This window comes from Cervus elaphus, chromosome 11, assembly GCF_910594005.1.
Source record: "Cervus elaphus chromosome 11, mCerEla1.1, whole genome shotgun sequence".
NCBI classification, from domain to species: Eukaryota; Metazoa; Chordata; class Mammalia; order Artiodactyla; family Cervidae; genus Cervus; species Cervus elaphus.
This window is the reverse complement of record NC_057825.1, coordinates 97,270,355-97,283,861: the sequence shown is the minus strand read 5'-3', so window position 1 is coordinate 97,283,861 and position 13,507 is coordinate 97,270,355. Positions and strand designations below refer to the sequence as shown.

Genomic DNA, 13,507 nt, shown 5'->3' with positions numbered 1-13,507 from the left:
GTATTACTCAGCCATAAAAAGAAACAAAATTAAGTCATCTGTAGCGATGTAGCTGGACCTAGAGTTGTCGCAGAGAGTGAAGGAGGCCAGAAAGAGAAAAACAAATATTGTATATTAACGTATATATATGGGAATCTGGGTAAGTGGTATAGCTGCATCTATTTGCAGGGCAGGAATAGAGACACAGACATAGAGAAAGGGCATGTGGACATGGGGGAAAGGGAGGTTGGGGCAAATGGGGAGAGGAGAGCTGACATATATACACGCCCATGTGTCAAATAGGCGGCCAGTGGGAAGCTGCTCAGCCCAGTGCTCCGTGATGGCCTAGAGGGTGGGAGCAGGAGGCGGGAGTGAGGCTCTCGAGGGAGGGCACACAGGCCTATTCTCCACGTGGCAGATTCACGTTGTTATACAGCTGAAACTAACACATTATGAAGCAACTACACTCCAGTTTAAAAAATAAAGAATTTAAAAAGCCCCATCCAAAAGTTATACATGGCACTAGAGATAGTAATATGAAAAGCTAATGCTACTAACCACCATCATATGCCTAACAGTTTTCTAAGAAGGCTGTGTATATTTGCTCCCTGAATCCACCTGGTTTTCCGTCTTACAGAACTGAGTAACTCGCCTGCCAACCACACAGCTGGTGAGATTTTTCTTCTGAAAAGCTTACTAGGCTTTTGTATTTTTTTTTCTTTTCTGAATTTATTTGACAGAGCTCTTTATATATTTGAAACAGTATTTCCTCATTATATATTGAAGTATTTTTCCAAGTTTGCTGCTCATCTTTTGTGTGTTTTTGACAGAGTCAAATCTATATTTTTATTTATACTTCATTTATTCAGTATCAGGCTTACAAAAACCTTTCTCACCACAAGATTATTTCATCTTCACCTGAATTTTTCTCTAGCAATTTTCAAGCTTTATTATAAGACATTAAAATCTTTCTAGAACATATTTTGGTTTAATGTACTATGTATGTCTACCTAGACAGCATATTACAAAGCAGAGACATTACTTTGCCAACAAAGGTCCGTCTAGTCAAAGCTATGGTTTTTCCAGTAGTCATGTATGGATGTGAGAGTTGGACTATAAAGAAAGCTGAGCGCCGAAGAATTGACGTTTTTGAACTGTGGTGTTGGAGAAGACTCTTGAGAGTCCCTTGGACTGCAAGGAGATCCAACCAGTCCATCCTGAAGGAGATCAGTCCTGGGTGTTCATTGGGAGGACTGATGCTGAAGCTGAAACTCCAATACTTTGGCCACCTGACGCGAAGAGCTAACTCATTTGAAAAAACCCTGATGCTGGGAAGGATAGAGGGTAGGAGGAGAAGGAGACGACAGAGGATGAGATGGCTGGATGACATCACCGACTCAATGGACATGGGTTTGGGTGGACTTTGGGAGTTGGTGATGGACAGGGAGGCCTGGCGTGCTGCAGTCCATGGGGTCGCAAAGAGTTGGACACGACTGAGCGACTGAACTGAATTCATGCATCTAATTTTATTCTCCTCCCCACCACTCCAACAGTTAAGACAGTGTCCCAGTATCATTTAATGAAAAGTTACTTGTCGAATCATTCATTTACTCAATGAATATTTATCCAGAACCTACCATGAGCAGACATTTTTCTAGGTCCTGGTGATAGATTACATTCTAATGGGAAGAGGCAGATAATGACAACTAAACATACAACACATTAGATGGTGTTAAACACGACAGACCAAGAGGGGCTGGAATGGCTTTCTTGGTCAAGGGTGATCAAGCAAAGTCTCTCTGAAATGGAGACATCTGGGTGGAGACCTCAAGGAGGTAAGAGATGACCCAGGCACCCAGGCAGGGAGTGCCAGGCAGAGGGGACCACAAACACTGGACCAGGAGGTGGGATTACATTTGGTGCAAATTGTAAATTACATTTACAAATCATGGCAAAGAGGCCACTCAAACTGAAGCCATACCACTAGTTAGGGAAAAGGAGGCCAGAAGTCAGAGGGGTGGCAGGAGTCAGGCTGTGTAGGACCTGACAGGTCATGGTAAACACTTTGAATTTTGGTGATGGCTGAGTTGAGTGGATTGCATTTCCAAATATGACCTCAGCAACATCCTCTGCATGCTTCTGCATGGCCACATTGCCCTGCCCCTGTCAGGAAAGGCTGTCTCTCAACCTCTCTGAATCTCGGCTGGCTTGCTGACTGCTTTGGCCAACAAAATATGGCAGAAAGATGTTGTCCCAGCTCCTTCTTGTGTGGCAGCTTCTTCTTCCTGCCTCTTAGAGACCATCACAAAGGAAAGCGTGCACGAACCTCAGGACTGGTCAGACCACATGGAGGGCCCTGGAAGGAGAGAGGTCACCAGGTGCCAGGATGTGAGTGAAAAAGCCACCTTGGAAGGGGCCCTCCAGCCTAGCCCACACTAAACTGCCCCTATTCATGAACCACAAGATTTTGAGCAAAATGGAAAGGCTGTTTTAAGCCACCATGTGTTTTGGGGGGTACTTGATTATGTAGCCTGAAACAGTGAGGTAAGGATGCCATGGGAGGGTTTTGAGCAATTATCTGATTTGACTTCAGTTTTACAAGAATTCCTCTGACTCTGTGCTGAGAACAGAATAAAGAAGGGAGCATGTTTGTGGAACAGGTGAGGGACCCAAGAGGTTGAGTGCTAAGAAGGGATTAAATCTGGATATATTTCAAAGGACATGTGGATGGGATCTTCTGATGGATTAGATGTGGGTTGTGAAAGAAAGAAGTAAAGGATGGCTTCAGAGGGTGGGCCTGACCCTGGAAGAATGAAGTGGACTTCTGCTGATGTGCAAGGAAACCACAGGAGGACCGGGGCTGGGGCTAGGGAGATCAGGAATTCTGTGCTAGACCTATGATGGCTGTGAGGCTGGACATACATTCAAGGGGAGATGCTGAGTGGTGATGGAGAGTGAGGTGTCCACTCAGAAAGGAGCTCAGGGCTGGGAGAAGTCATCTCAGATGTCGCTGGTGTTTCAGTGGTGTTACTGGACCAGATCACACGAGGAGTGAATGCAGACACAGTAGAGATGCTGGAGGTCTGAGCCCTGAGCACTGAAGCATCTTACACACGGAAGAGTTGGAAAAGGACTCTAACAGGAGAACAGTGAGACAGGATAAGGAGGAAGAGGAGGATGTTCTGGAGGTAGAAGAAGGTATTTCAAGAAGAAATGAGGGACTTCCCTGGTGGTCTGCAGTTCAGATGGTAAAGAATCTGCCTGCAATGCAGGGGACCTGAGTTTGATCCCTGGGTGGGGAAGGATCATGGCTACCCACTCCAGTATTCTTGCCTGGAAAAGTCCATGGAGGAGGAGCCTGGATTGCAAAGAGTCAGACATGACTGAGCAACTAACACTATATCTGATGGCCTAGTGGTTTAAAATCCACCTTGCCATTCAGGGGACGTGGGTTCAGTCCCTGGTTGGCAAACTAAGATCCCACATCCCATGGAGCAACTAAGCCTGCATGCTCCAACTATCATGCCTGTGGGCTCTAAAACCCACCACAAAGACCCAGCACACCAAAAAAAAAAAAAAAAGAAAGGAAGAAATTACTGTGTTAAAGCTGCTGAAGATAAGCCAAATGAGGACTGACCATTGATTCTCAATATGACTGTCCTCACTCTTGCTATTACTGATTCCAAAAGGTGCTTTTATCACCCGGTACATTTGCATGTGTGTGAGAGCGTGTGTGCGTACTTTCTCTTCTCTCCCACTGATCTGTTTATCCATCTGGAACTATGTGACCACTGAAACTTTCATAGCTGACAAGACAAGCACCATGCCTGTCCCCACCTTTTCTTCAAAAATACCATTGCTATTCTTTAGAATTTTAGATTGGAATTTTACTAAGTTCCTCCCCCTACCAACGCACTGGAAATTTTTTTTACATACTTTTTGCATACAAATTAGGTTGGTGAAAGTTCATATTGCTTATCTAGTCTCCATATGCTATGTATTTCCAATTATATATTTTATGTCCCTAAGTAGATTTTTTTTTTTTTTGGTAAAGGCCTCATGTGTTTTAAGTTCTTTTCTAGATATTTATACTGCAGTGACTTTTGTGAATTAAATCCCTTCTTACTGGCTGTTTTGTGCCTTAAGAAACCCATCCACTTTTGTATAAAGAATTCTCTTATCATGTCTAATGATTTTACAGGTGATGCAGACAGATTTCAGCCCTTTCGCTGTTGTCATGGGAGAGACAGCTTTGGAATCACAGAGCCAGTGGATAAGACTGTCTGACTTTCTGCTGATAAAATCACTCCTAGTTTGGAGAATGGGATGTAATGTGTCAGGATTTCAAAGTGTTTCCCAAAGAACTCCATGATCCCCAGGTGCTCTGAGAATGACTGTAGCCATACATCTCAAACAGTCCCGGAGAGCCCCAATTTCCAATATTTTTTTCCCTTTGTTAATCCATGAGTCAGACCATATGTCCTTTGATCTTTGCTTCAAAAAATATTGCCACAGTATTTAGAAACAGGGACAGCCCAGACAAAGTTAGAACATATGGGATGTTTTTCCTCTGAAACCCTAAGTTTCCTCTTAGAATTCTTCCTGGTGCTGTGTGTCGGGTGTGTGCATGTGCATGCACACACACACACACACACACACACACAGAGTGGTGTCCTAGAAGAAAAAGATTCCACTCAAATAATACTACGCATGCTGCTTCTGTGCAGCCTGGACTCAGCGTAGCCCTAAAGCCAGCTGGGGGAAGGGTTCAGAGCTGGGGAGCCTGGATTTGAGCCCCACATCTAACTGTGTGCACTCGGTGGACAGATCGCTTAACCTCTTGGAATTTCCATCTTCCGTATGTAAAAGGCATGTGTAATATTTAACATTGTGGGACTGTTGTGGGGACTCAGAAAATGACTCTAAAGTGCTCAACACAGGTTGGAGCTAGGGAGATATACCTATTCCTTTGATTTGCAAGGAGGTTCCATATTATTGCTCAAATCCTTAAGGAAATTCCCTGGTCTCCTACTCTATTCCCTGATGTAGAAGCAAAGTGACCAGAATAAATGAGGATGCAGGAAGAAGTGGGGCTCAGTTTCCTGATTCTCCCTGGCGTGCCCTTGTCTGTACAAGCAAACCACCAAAGGCTCATCTCTCCAGTGACAACCAGCCAGCTTCCACTCAGAGCCTGCTGTGTAAGAATCACTTGGCACTTCCTGCTGTCACCATCCAACCACCCACCCCTTCCTATTGTGTTTCCAGACTTCCTCTGGGAGGCCTCCCTGTGCATAGCTTGGAGTCAAATGGACGGATCTGACTTTCCCTGGGGACGCACATGTGACTGACACACAGCTCATCACCGTCCCCTTCCTGGGATCCTGTATTTTATATACGTGGTGCGCCAACATGGGAGCAGTTGAGGTCTTGTCTGCTACAGCGATGGCTACATTACGTGGCCCAGCCCATGCCCACATTTCCACTGCCACGGTTCTTAATGGTATCTTACTGGTTCTGGCTGCCTGGCCTTCAGATCTCCTTACTTGCTGTTCTTTAAGCCTGGTCAGCCTCCAAAATTGTTACAAAAGATGGCCTTTTTGGAATGAATAAAGAAGTGGTACATTTATACAATGGAATATTACTCAGCCATAAAAAGGAACAAATCTGAGTAGTTGAACTGAGGTAGACAAAGCTAGAGCCTGTTATACCGAGTGAAGTAAGTCAGGAATAGAAAGACAAATATCATCTATTAACACACACATATGGAATCTAGAAAAATGGTACTGATGAGCCTATTTGCCAGGCAAGAATAGACACATAGAGGAAGGACTTGTGGACACAATGGGGGAAGGAGAGGGTGGGATGAATTGAGAGAATGGCATTGAAATATATACATTACCACAGGTAAAACAGATACCTAGTGGGAAGTTGCTGTATATCAGAGGGAGCTTAGCCTGGTGCTCTGTGATGACCGAGAAGGGTAAGATGGGGGAGGGGGCAGAGGGGAGGGAGGCTCAAGAGAGAGGGGATAAATGTATACATACGACTGATTCATACTGTTGTACAGCAGAAACCAGCATAACATTGTAAAGCAATTATCCTCCAATTCAAAAAAAAAAACAAACAAAAATAAAAAATAGATGGTCTTTTTGTTCGGCACAACTCAACGTGGTTTTTCTCCCTTGCAACAAGAGCACGGCCTGATGCAGCCACATTCCCCAAGAAAAAGAAGAAAAGGAGGCTCAATTCACTCCAAGAGTTCTCTCTTACTGTGGTCAACATCCAGGACTTGGGAGAAAGGTGAAATCTTAACACATCACTAAATGGGACAGGACCACTGAGCTGAAGTTAGGCATCACCATGCTGGAGAGAATCTGGGAGTAGAATGTCTTTTTATCATCAAAAAGGGCAGGAGGACGGAGGTGCAGAAGAGGGGTAGCAAACAGCAAATTGACATAACTACCAATACAAACTCCTGTATGCTTTCAGGAGAACTTGAAGCAATTTCTTTGGGGGAGATGGGGGAAAAAAAATGCTCGATTGGCCCTTTCTCTCTTACTATCCATCATCTCAGCATTGCTCCTCAGCCCCGAGAAAGCTGCCCCAAAGTGTTTTACTAGTTATCTGATTGTCATCCTACTTAACACGCTTCGTGGTCTGCTGGCGGATGGTAGTTTAAGCAGAATCTAATTGGTAACATATTGTCAATTGAATTAAGTGCCATATGATAGAGATTTAAATCCTGGTAATTTTTCCAGAAAGAAAAAAAATAACCTGTCAACGGGCTACAGCAGAGGAACAGCAATAAATCAAGTTGTCATGTTTATTAGTTATTGCAGGAGTCTGGTTGTCTTGTATTCATTATAATCCCCCATTTTTAGCACCGATAAAAACTATAAAGAGAAATACTTGTGCAGGTGCTTTTTAATAGGTCTATGTTTGCACACAAATACCTGCTTGTATTTTAATCATGAGAAAAATGAAGCTATTTCACTTTAAAAGGAATTCTGACTATTTGCTAGATGAAGGATAATGTGTTTCATCTTTTATGAAGCTATGTTTTAAAACATTGGGATTCAACTCACTAATCATCAAGAAAAGCAAATAAAACCAATGGAGTAATGCCATTTGCTTATCAGGTTTGCAAAAATTAAAAGAACTGATTAAAATGATGGCAGTAAAGGATTTGTAGAACAATCACTGCAGTTTAATTTGGAATATTTAAAAATGGAAATAAATTTATTTTCCATATATGAGTCTAGTTAAATGAATTACGGAATGTCAGTATCAGAGAGTGCAAAGTAGCCGTTTGAAAGAATAAGTTAAATCATACTTAATGATGTATTATGAAGAATCAGCATCACTTACATTTTCCTTTTCTTTTGACCTTACTGAGTGTTGCTTTCAACATTTTTTCTTACATGGATCAGAAATATAATAGCTATAGAGTTATCAGATAATTCAGCAATCTGACCCCTGGAATACATCAGGAAAAGATGAAAACTCTGATTTGAAAAGATACATGCACCCCAATACTCATAGCAGCACTATTTACAATAGACAAGACAAGGAAACAATGCAAATATCCATCGACAGATGAATGGATGAAGATGTGGTACACATATACAATGGAATACTACTCAGCCATGAAAAGAATAAAATAATGTCATTCGCAACAACATGGATGGATCTAGAAATTATTATACTAAATGAAGTAAGTCAGACCAAGAAAGACAAATATCATATCACTTAGATGTGGGATCTACAAAAATGATACAAATAAACTTATGTCCAAAACAGAATTAGACTCACAGACATAGAAAACAGTTTATCATTACCAAAGGGTAAAGGAGAGAAAGGTCAATTAGGAGTTTGGGATTAACAGATACACACTAATATATATAAAATAGATAAACAAGGACATACTGTAAAGCATATTCAAAATCTAGTAATTAATAATAGAAAAGAATCTGAAAAAGTGTATGTGTATATATATGTATGTAATACATATATATATATGGAAAGAGATACATATATAACTGAATCTTTCTGCCTGAAACAGTGTAGATCAATTGCACTTTACATAGCATTTACATATGTAGCATTTTACAATTTAATAGCATTTTACACATGTAGCTTTGCTGAAATCTCATAAAACCCTATAAACTAAGTAGAGCAGGTTATTTTACCCCCTTTACAAAGAAAGATACCAAAGTGTGGAAGAAAAAAGGACTTACTGAAGGAGTCCCACGGCTGTCAACGTCAAGAGGCTGGGTGCAAGCCTGGGGGTTCTTCCCCTGAACCACAGAGCAGAACAGAGGGTCTGGAAATCAGAGACCAGCATCCAGCTCCTGCCACAGCTTTAACTCTCAGCGTGACTTTGAATCTGGTTCTTAATTTCCTGGGACTCAGCTTCCTCACCCATCACATTCCACAACCACTGCGCTCACACTGCAGAGGCGACACGGGGAGCTAGGAGCAGAGTCTGCACGCTTAGACCAGCGCTCAGCTTTCTCCTTCAACAGGCACCATCACACAGGGATCTGAGCAACAATGTGAGCAAGGCGTGTGACACGGGAGCACACGCCTTCCACACGAGAGGCACGAACACAGGCCGTCTACCACCCCTAGGATGTCAGTTACACCCGTGTGCCTTTGGCCGCTGTGCGCATGGACACACAGCATGTGGAAGAGCGCAAGAGCTCGTGGAATCAAATTCGCTGAATTCACGTGCTTGTCCCTCTCGCCAGGGGGATTTGTGGAGGGCTGCCCCTGCTCCTTCCCCATCTCCTGCTCACGACACCCTGCAGGTAAACGACTGCGTGTTGGTGTCATTGCTCTGACTTCTCATGTGTCTCCCCAAACACCCAACCACACAGCCCCCTCTCCCACTACTGACCTTTTCCTCCTACCATTTCCCTTCACATCTGAAAGCTTAACTGCACAAACCGTGGTGACAACAACAACAATAATGCTGGCCACTAACACTTATGAGGCCTTTTCAATGCATCACTCTTCTAAGCACTTCATATGTATTAGTTCATCTAACCCTTATTTAGATGTAGACTATTATTAGAGACTACTACTGAACCCAATTTACAGATGCAGGTGTAGCGACTTGCCCAAAGCCAAAGGAAGTTAGAGTTGGGATTTGAACCCAGAAGTCTAGCCAATGAACAATGAATATATTTTCCATTTCCAAATGCAAAACAAATAAAAATATGCATGACGTAACTGAACACAAAGTTTGGGTAATGCCCACAGCAAGGGAACAGCAATACAGAAACAAAACCAAAACCTTAGAATGTTGAGTCCTTATGCTACTATTACTATAAAACCCTCACTATCATGAGATGGGAAAGCTTGAAAGCCCTATGTAAGGGAGGGCACTCTTCTTCAATTTTGCACCCACAGCCTGATACTTGGGGCAGAGAGCATAATTTTCTTACCTGAGGGTTCAGTGTGTACACTCAAGACTCAAAGAATGAGCATATACTGTCTCTTTGTTATGTGGGTGTGAGTTAACATCTAGCCTTTAGCTAATTCTTGCTGCAATATCAGGCCCCAGACTACTTGAGCAGTTCCCATCCCCTGGGATTTTTACCCCTTCGAATAAAAGGGATTATAAAATACATACCCAAATATGATTTCACTTTTATATTTGTAAGACCTGAATAGCAAGGAGTTCACATCTTAGGGAAGAAAATCCTTTATCACACCATAAACTCTCTAGTTTCAAAAATACAGTTGCTATTGCTATTTTGTATTATATATGAGTCTTTATGTGTCACATGTGTGTATGCCTGTCTCTAAACATAATGCTGCATGTACATGTGCATGACGGGTGTACTCACATGCACACACATATACAATTCCATTATCGCTTAGCTCACACTGCAGAGGTGACACGGGGAGCTAGAAGCAGAATCTGGACACAGACTCCGTTCTGCACACTTCGACCCGCGCTTAGCTGTGATAATGTGCTGTGCAAGAAATACACAGAGTGCTGTCGGCCCCCGCCCATGAGGCGGCCTGAGCCATTCTTCAGGGCTGGCGGTGGCCTCAGAGTGCGCCCTGCCTGCACTCTTGATCCCTCCTGGGCCCAGGTCTCTGAGACCGCTCATGGGCTCTCTGTCTGAGGTGGAGCCAGTGGCCTCCGTGGGATTCAGACACACTCCTCCTGACGCCCACAGGCCCAGCCAGCACCGCAAAGGTGGTTCACACGCTCAGACCCAGGTTGTGCATTCTCTACAAGCTCCCCCCATGTGAATTCTGCAACCTTTCTGGACTACATTCCACATCGGCTTCCCCAGTAGGGGCGGCCACTCACCGAGGCTGGGTTCTGTCTATGGGGCAGGTTAAGAGTCCCCACTACTGGACCCGAGGAGCTTGGGCCAGGCTCCTCTGAGTCACCCCCTGAAGGGTGCAAAGGGAGAGTCACTTCTTTTCCACCCAAGGTGGCCCAGAGAGTCAGACCTCCTTGGCTTGATCTTACCTCTCAACACACACGCTCTTTTTCTTTTTCTCCCAAATTAAGTTGTTCAACGTCTTCCTTCTGAGGCTGAGGGTGCAACTCCCTTCTCCCTGGCAAGCTTTCTGAATGGCACTTTCCGTATAAACAGGAAGAGTGCGTGTGGTCACCACTGAAGTGTGCAGGTGTTGATAGAGGATGTGAAAGTGTGGAGGCGAGTGACTAAACCAGCCAATGGCGTTTCCCCCCGAGGCATGCAGCCAGCCTCCTCTCACCCACAGCAGAGCAAGGTCAACCAGAAGGCTGGAACCAGCAGCCTGGGCCCCCTTCTGGGGGGCTGCTTAACACAGAGCAGAAGAACATGGTCAGGAAGGCCAAGGCAGAAGTTCTCAGTTGCTCTGATCCTCTTCCTAACTCTAAATAAACCCTTTAAAAGAATCCCAGGAATAGCTTTGAATCCCTTAAATATATTCTTGTCATCAGGTATGGTGACTTAGATGGGCTACTGAACTGAAACTCTGCTGGTTTCCCTAAATTTCCTGGGCACCCAAGAGATCACGCCAAAATCTGTATCCTGCCTCTGGACTGTAACAAGCCTTCTACAACTTTCTAGGGCCCAGATGCACTGGCAGAGAAGAAAGAACACTAGATGAGGAATCAGACAACCCGAGGCTGTGTACTTGAAGGGTTGGTACCTCCTCATCTCCACCAGTAGGGTTTCCTGCTCCATGCCCTTGCCTCTCTCTCTCTGCCCCTGCCCCCACCTCTAAAGTTACTTTCACTAATGTCACCAGGAAGCTTAGACAAGAGACACTTTTTCAGTTCCTGTCCCTATTTGTTCCCCAGGAGTGTTGACACTTGTGCCCACTTCTTTACTTCTGGAACCTTCCCTTTGCCCCGTGACTCCCAACTCCTGGTTGTAGTTGGTAACTTCTGTCACTGTCAGGCTTCCATTCCTCTGCCATCACCTTAAATTCTGTCCTTCCCCAGGGCTCCATCCTCAGTGCAGTGATTCGCATTCTCCTGAGTGGCCTCTTCTGCAAACTAGATACTGCTTTCCAAAGCCCATGTCCACCTATTCCCATCTCTGCTGCTCTCCCAGGGCATCTCCCAGGCATCAGATGTGACCATTTGAATGAAATCCTGGTCTGTAAACTGCATCTGCATCACTTTCCGTGTGGCTTGTGAAACCCTTCCTGTCATCTTCCCAACTTGCTCCTTGATTCCTGCTCCTGAGTTTGCCTCCGTCTGGCTTTTTGCTCTGACCTTGGCTAATATGGCTTTTTCAGGCTAGACTCTCAGTTTCCTTATCAAACAGAGCCATCCATCCATATCCTCAGAATGGATAAACTTCTGGACACATGTAGACACTGCCCTACTCACCCCCATGCCGATCCCAGTATTGGCCACACCAGTTCAGTTCAGTCACTCAGTCCTGTCCGACTCTTTGCGACCCCATGGAATGCAGCACGCCAAGCTTCCCTGTCTATCACCAACTTCCAGAGCTTGCTCAAACTCATGTCCATTGAGTTGGTGACGCCATCCAACCATCTCATCCTCTGTCATCCCTTCTCCTCCTGCCTTCAATCTTTCCCAGCATCAGGGTCTTTTCAAATGAGTCAGTTCTTCGCATCAGGTGGCCAAAGTATTGGAGCTTCAGCTTCAGTATCAGTCTTTCCAATGAATATTCAGGGTTGATTTCATTTAGGATGGACTGGTTGGATCTCCTTGCAGTCCAAGGGACTCTCAAGAGTCTTCTCCACAGTTTTTGAACCACAGTTCAAAAGCATCAATTCTTCCATGCTCAGCTTTCTCTATAGTCCAACCCTCACATTCATACATGACTACTGGAAAAACCTTAGCTTTGACTAGACAGACCTTTCTTGGCAAAGTAATGTCTCTGCTTTTTAATATGCTATCTAGGTTGGTCATGACTTTCCTTCCAAGGAGTAAGCGTCTTTTAATTTCATGGCTGCAGTCACCATCTGCAGTGATTCTGGAGCCCGAAAAAATAAAGTCTGTCACTGTTTCCATTGTTTCCCTATCTATTTGCCATGGAGTGATGAGACCGGATGCCATGATCTTCGTTTTTTGAATGTTGAGTTTTAAGCTAGCTTTTTCACTCTCTTTCAATTTCATCAAGAGGCTCTTCAGTTCCTCTTTGCTTTCTGCCATAAGGGTGGTGTCATCTGCATATCTGAGGTTATTGATATTTCTCCCAGCAATCTTGATTCCAGCTTGTGCTTCATCCAGCCCAGCATTTCACATGATGTACTCTGCATATAAATTAAATAAGCAGGGTGACAATATACAGCCTTGATGTACTCCTTTCTCAATTTGGAACCAGTCTGTTGTTCCATGTCCAGTTCTAACTGTTGCTTCCTGATTTGCATACAGATTTCTCAGGAGGCAGGTCAGGTGGTCTGGTATTCCCATCCCTTGAAGAATTTTCCACAGTTTGTTGTAATCCACACAGTCAAAGGCTTTAGTGTAGTCAATGAAGCAGAGGTAGTTTTTTTTCTGGAACTCTCTTGCTTTTTCGATGATCCAGTGGATGTTGCCAATTTGATTTCTGGTTTCTCTGCCTTTTCTAAATCCAGCTTGAACATCTGGAAGTTCAGGTTTACATACTGTTGAAGACTTGCTTGGAGAATTTTGAGCATTACTTTGCTAGCAGGTGAGACGAGTGCAATTGTGCAATAGTTTGAACATTCCTTGGCATTTCTTTTCTTTGGGATTGGAATGAAAACTGACTTTTCCAGTCCTGTGGCCACTGCTGAGGTTTTGAGATTTGCTGGCATGTTGAGTGCAGCACTTTCACAGCATATGTTTTAGGATTTGAAATAGCTCAACTGGAATTCCACCACCTCCACTAGGTTTGTTTGCAGTGATGCTTCCTAAGGCCCACTTGACTTTGCACTCCAGGATGTCTGGCTCTAGGTGAGTGATCACACCATCGTGGTTATCTGGGTCATGAAGATCTTTTTTGTATAGTTCTTCTGTGTATTCTTGCCACCTGTTTTTAATATCTTCTGCTTCTGTTAAGTCCATACCATT

General features: G+C 44.0%; 1 protein-coding gene across 1 annotated transcript in view; it reads right to left on the bottom strand.

The window, feature by feature from the left end:
• AFF3 (AF4/FMR2 family member 3) overlaps positions 1 to 10,597 on the bottom strand; it is a 612,117-nt gene extending 601,520 nt beyond the window's left edge. The window contains exon 1 of the mRNA XM_043918598.1: positions 10,475 to 10,597. The gene's annotated coding sequence lies outside the window, so the exon portion shown is untranslated. The remainder of the gene's footprint in view (positions 1 to 10,474) is intronic.
• Between the last annotated feature and the right edge of the window lie 2,910 nt (positions 10,598 to 13,507).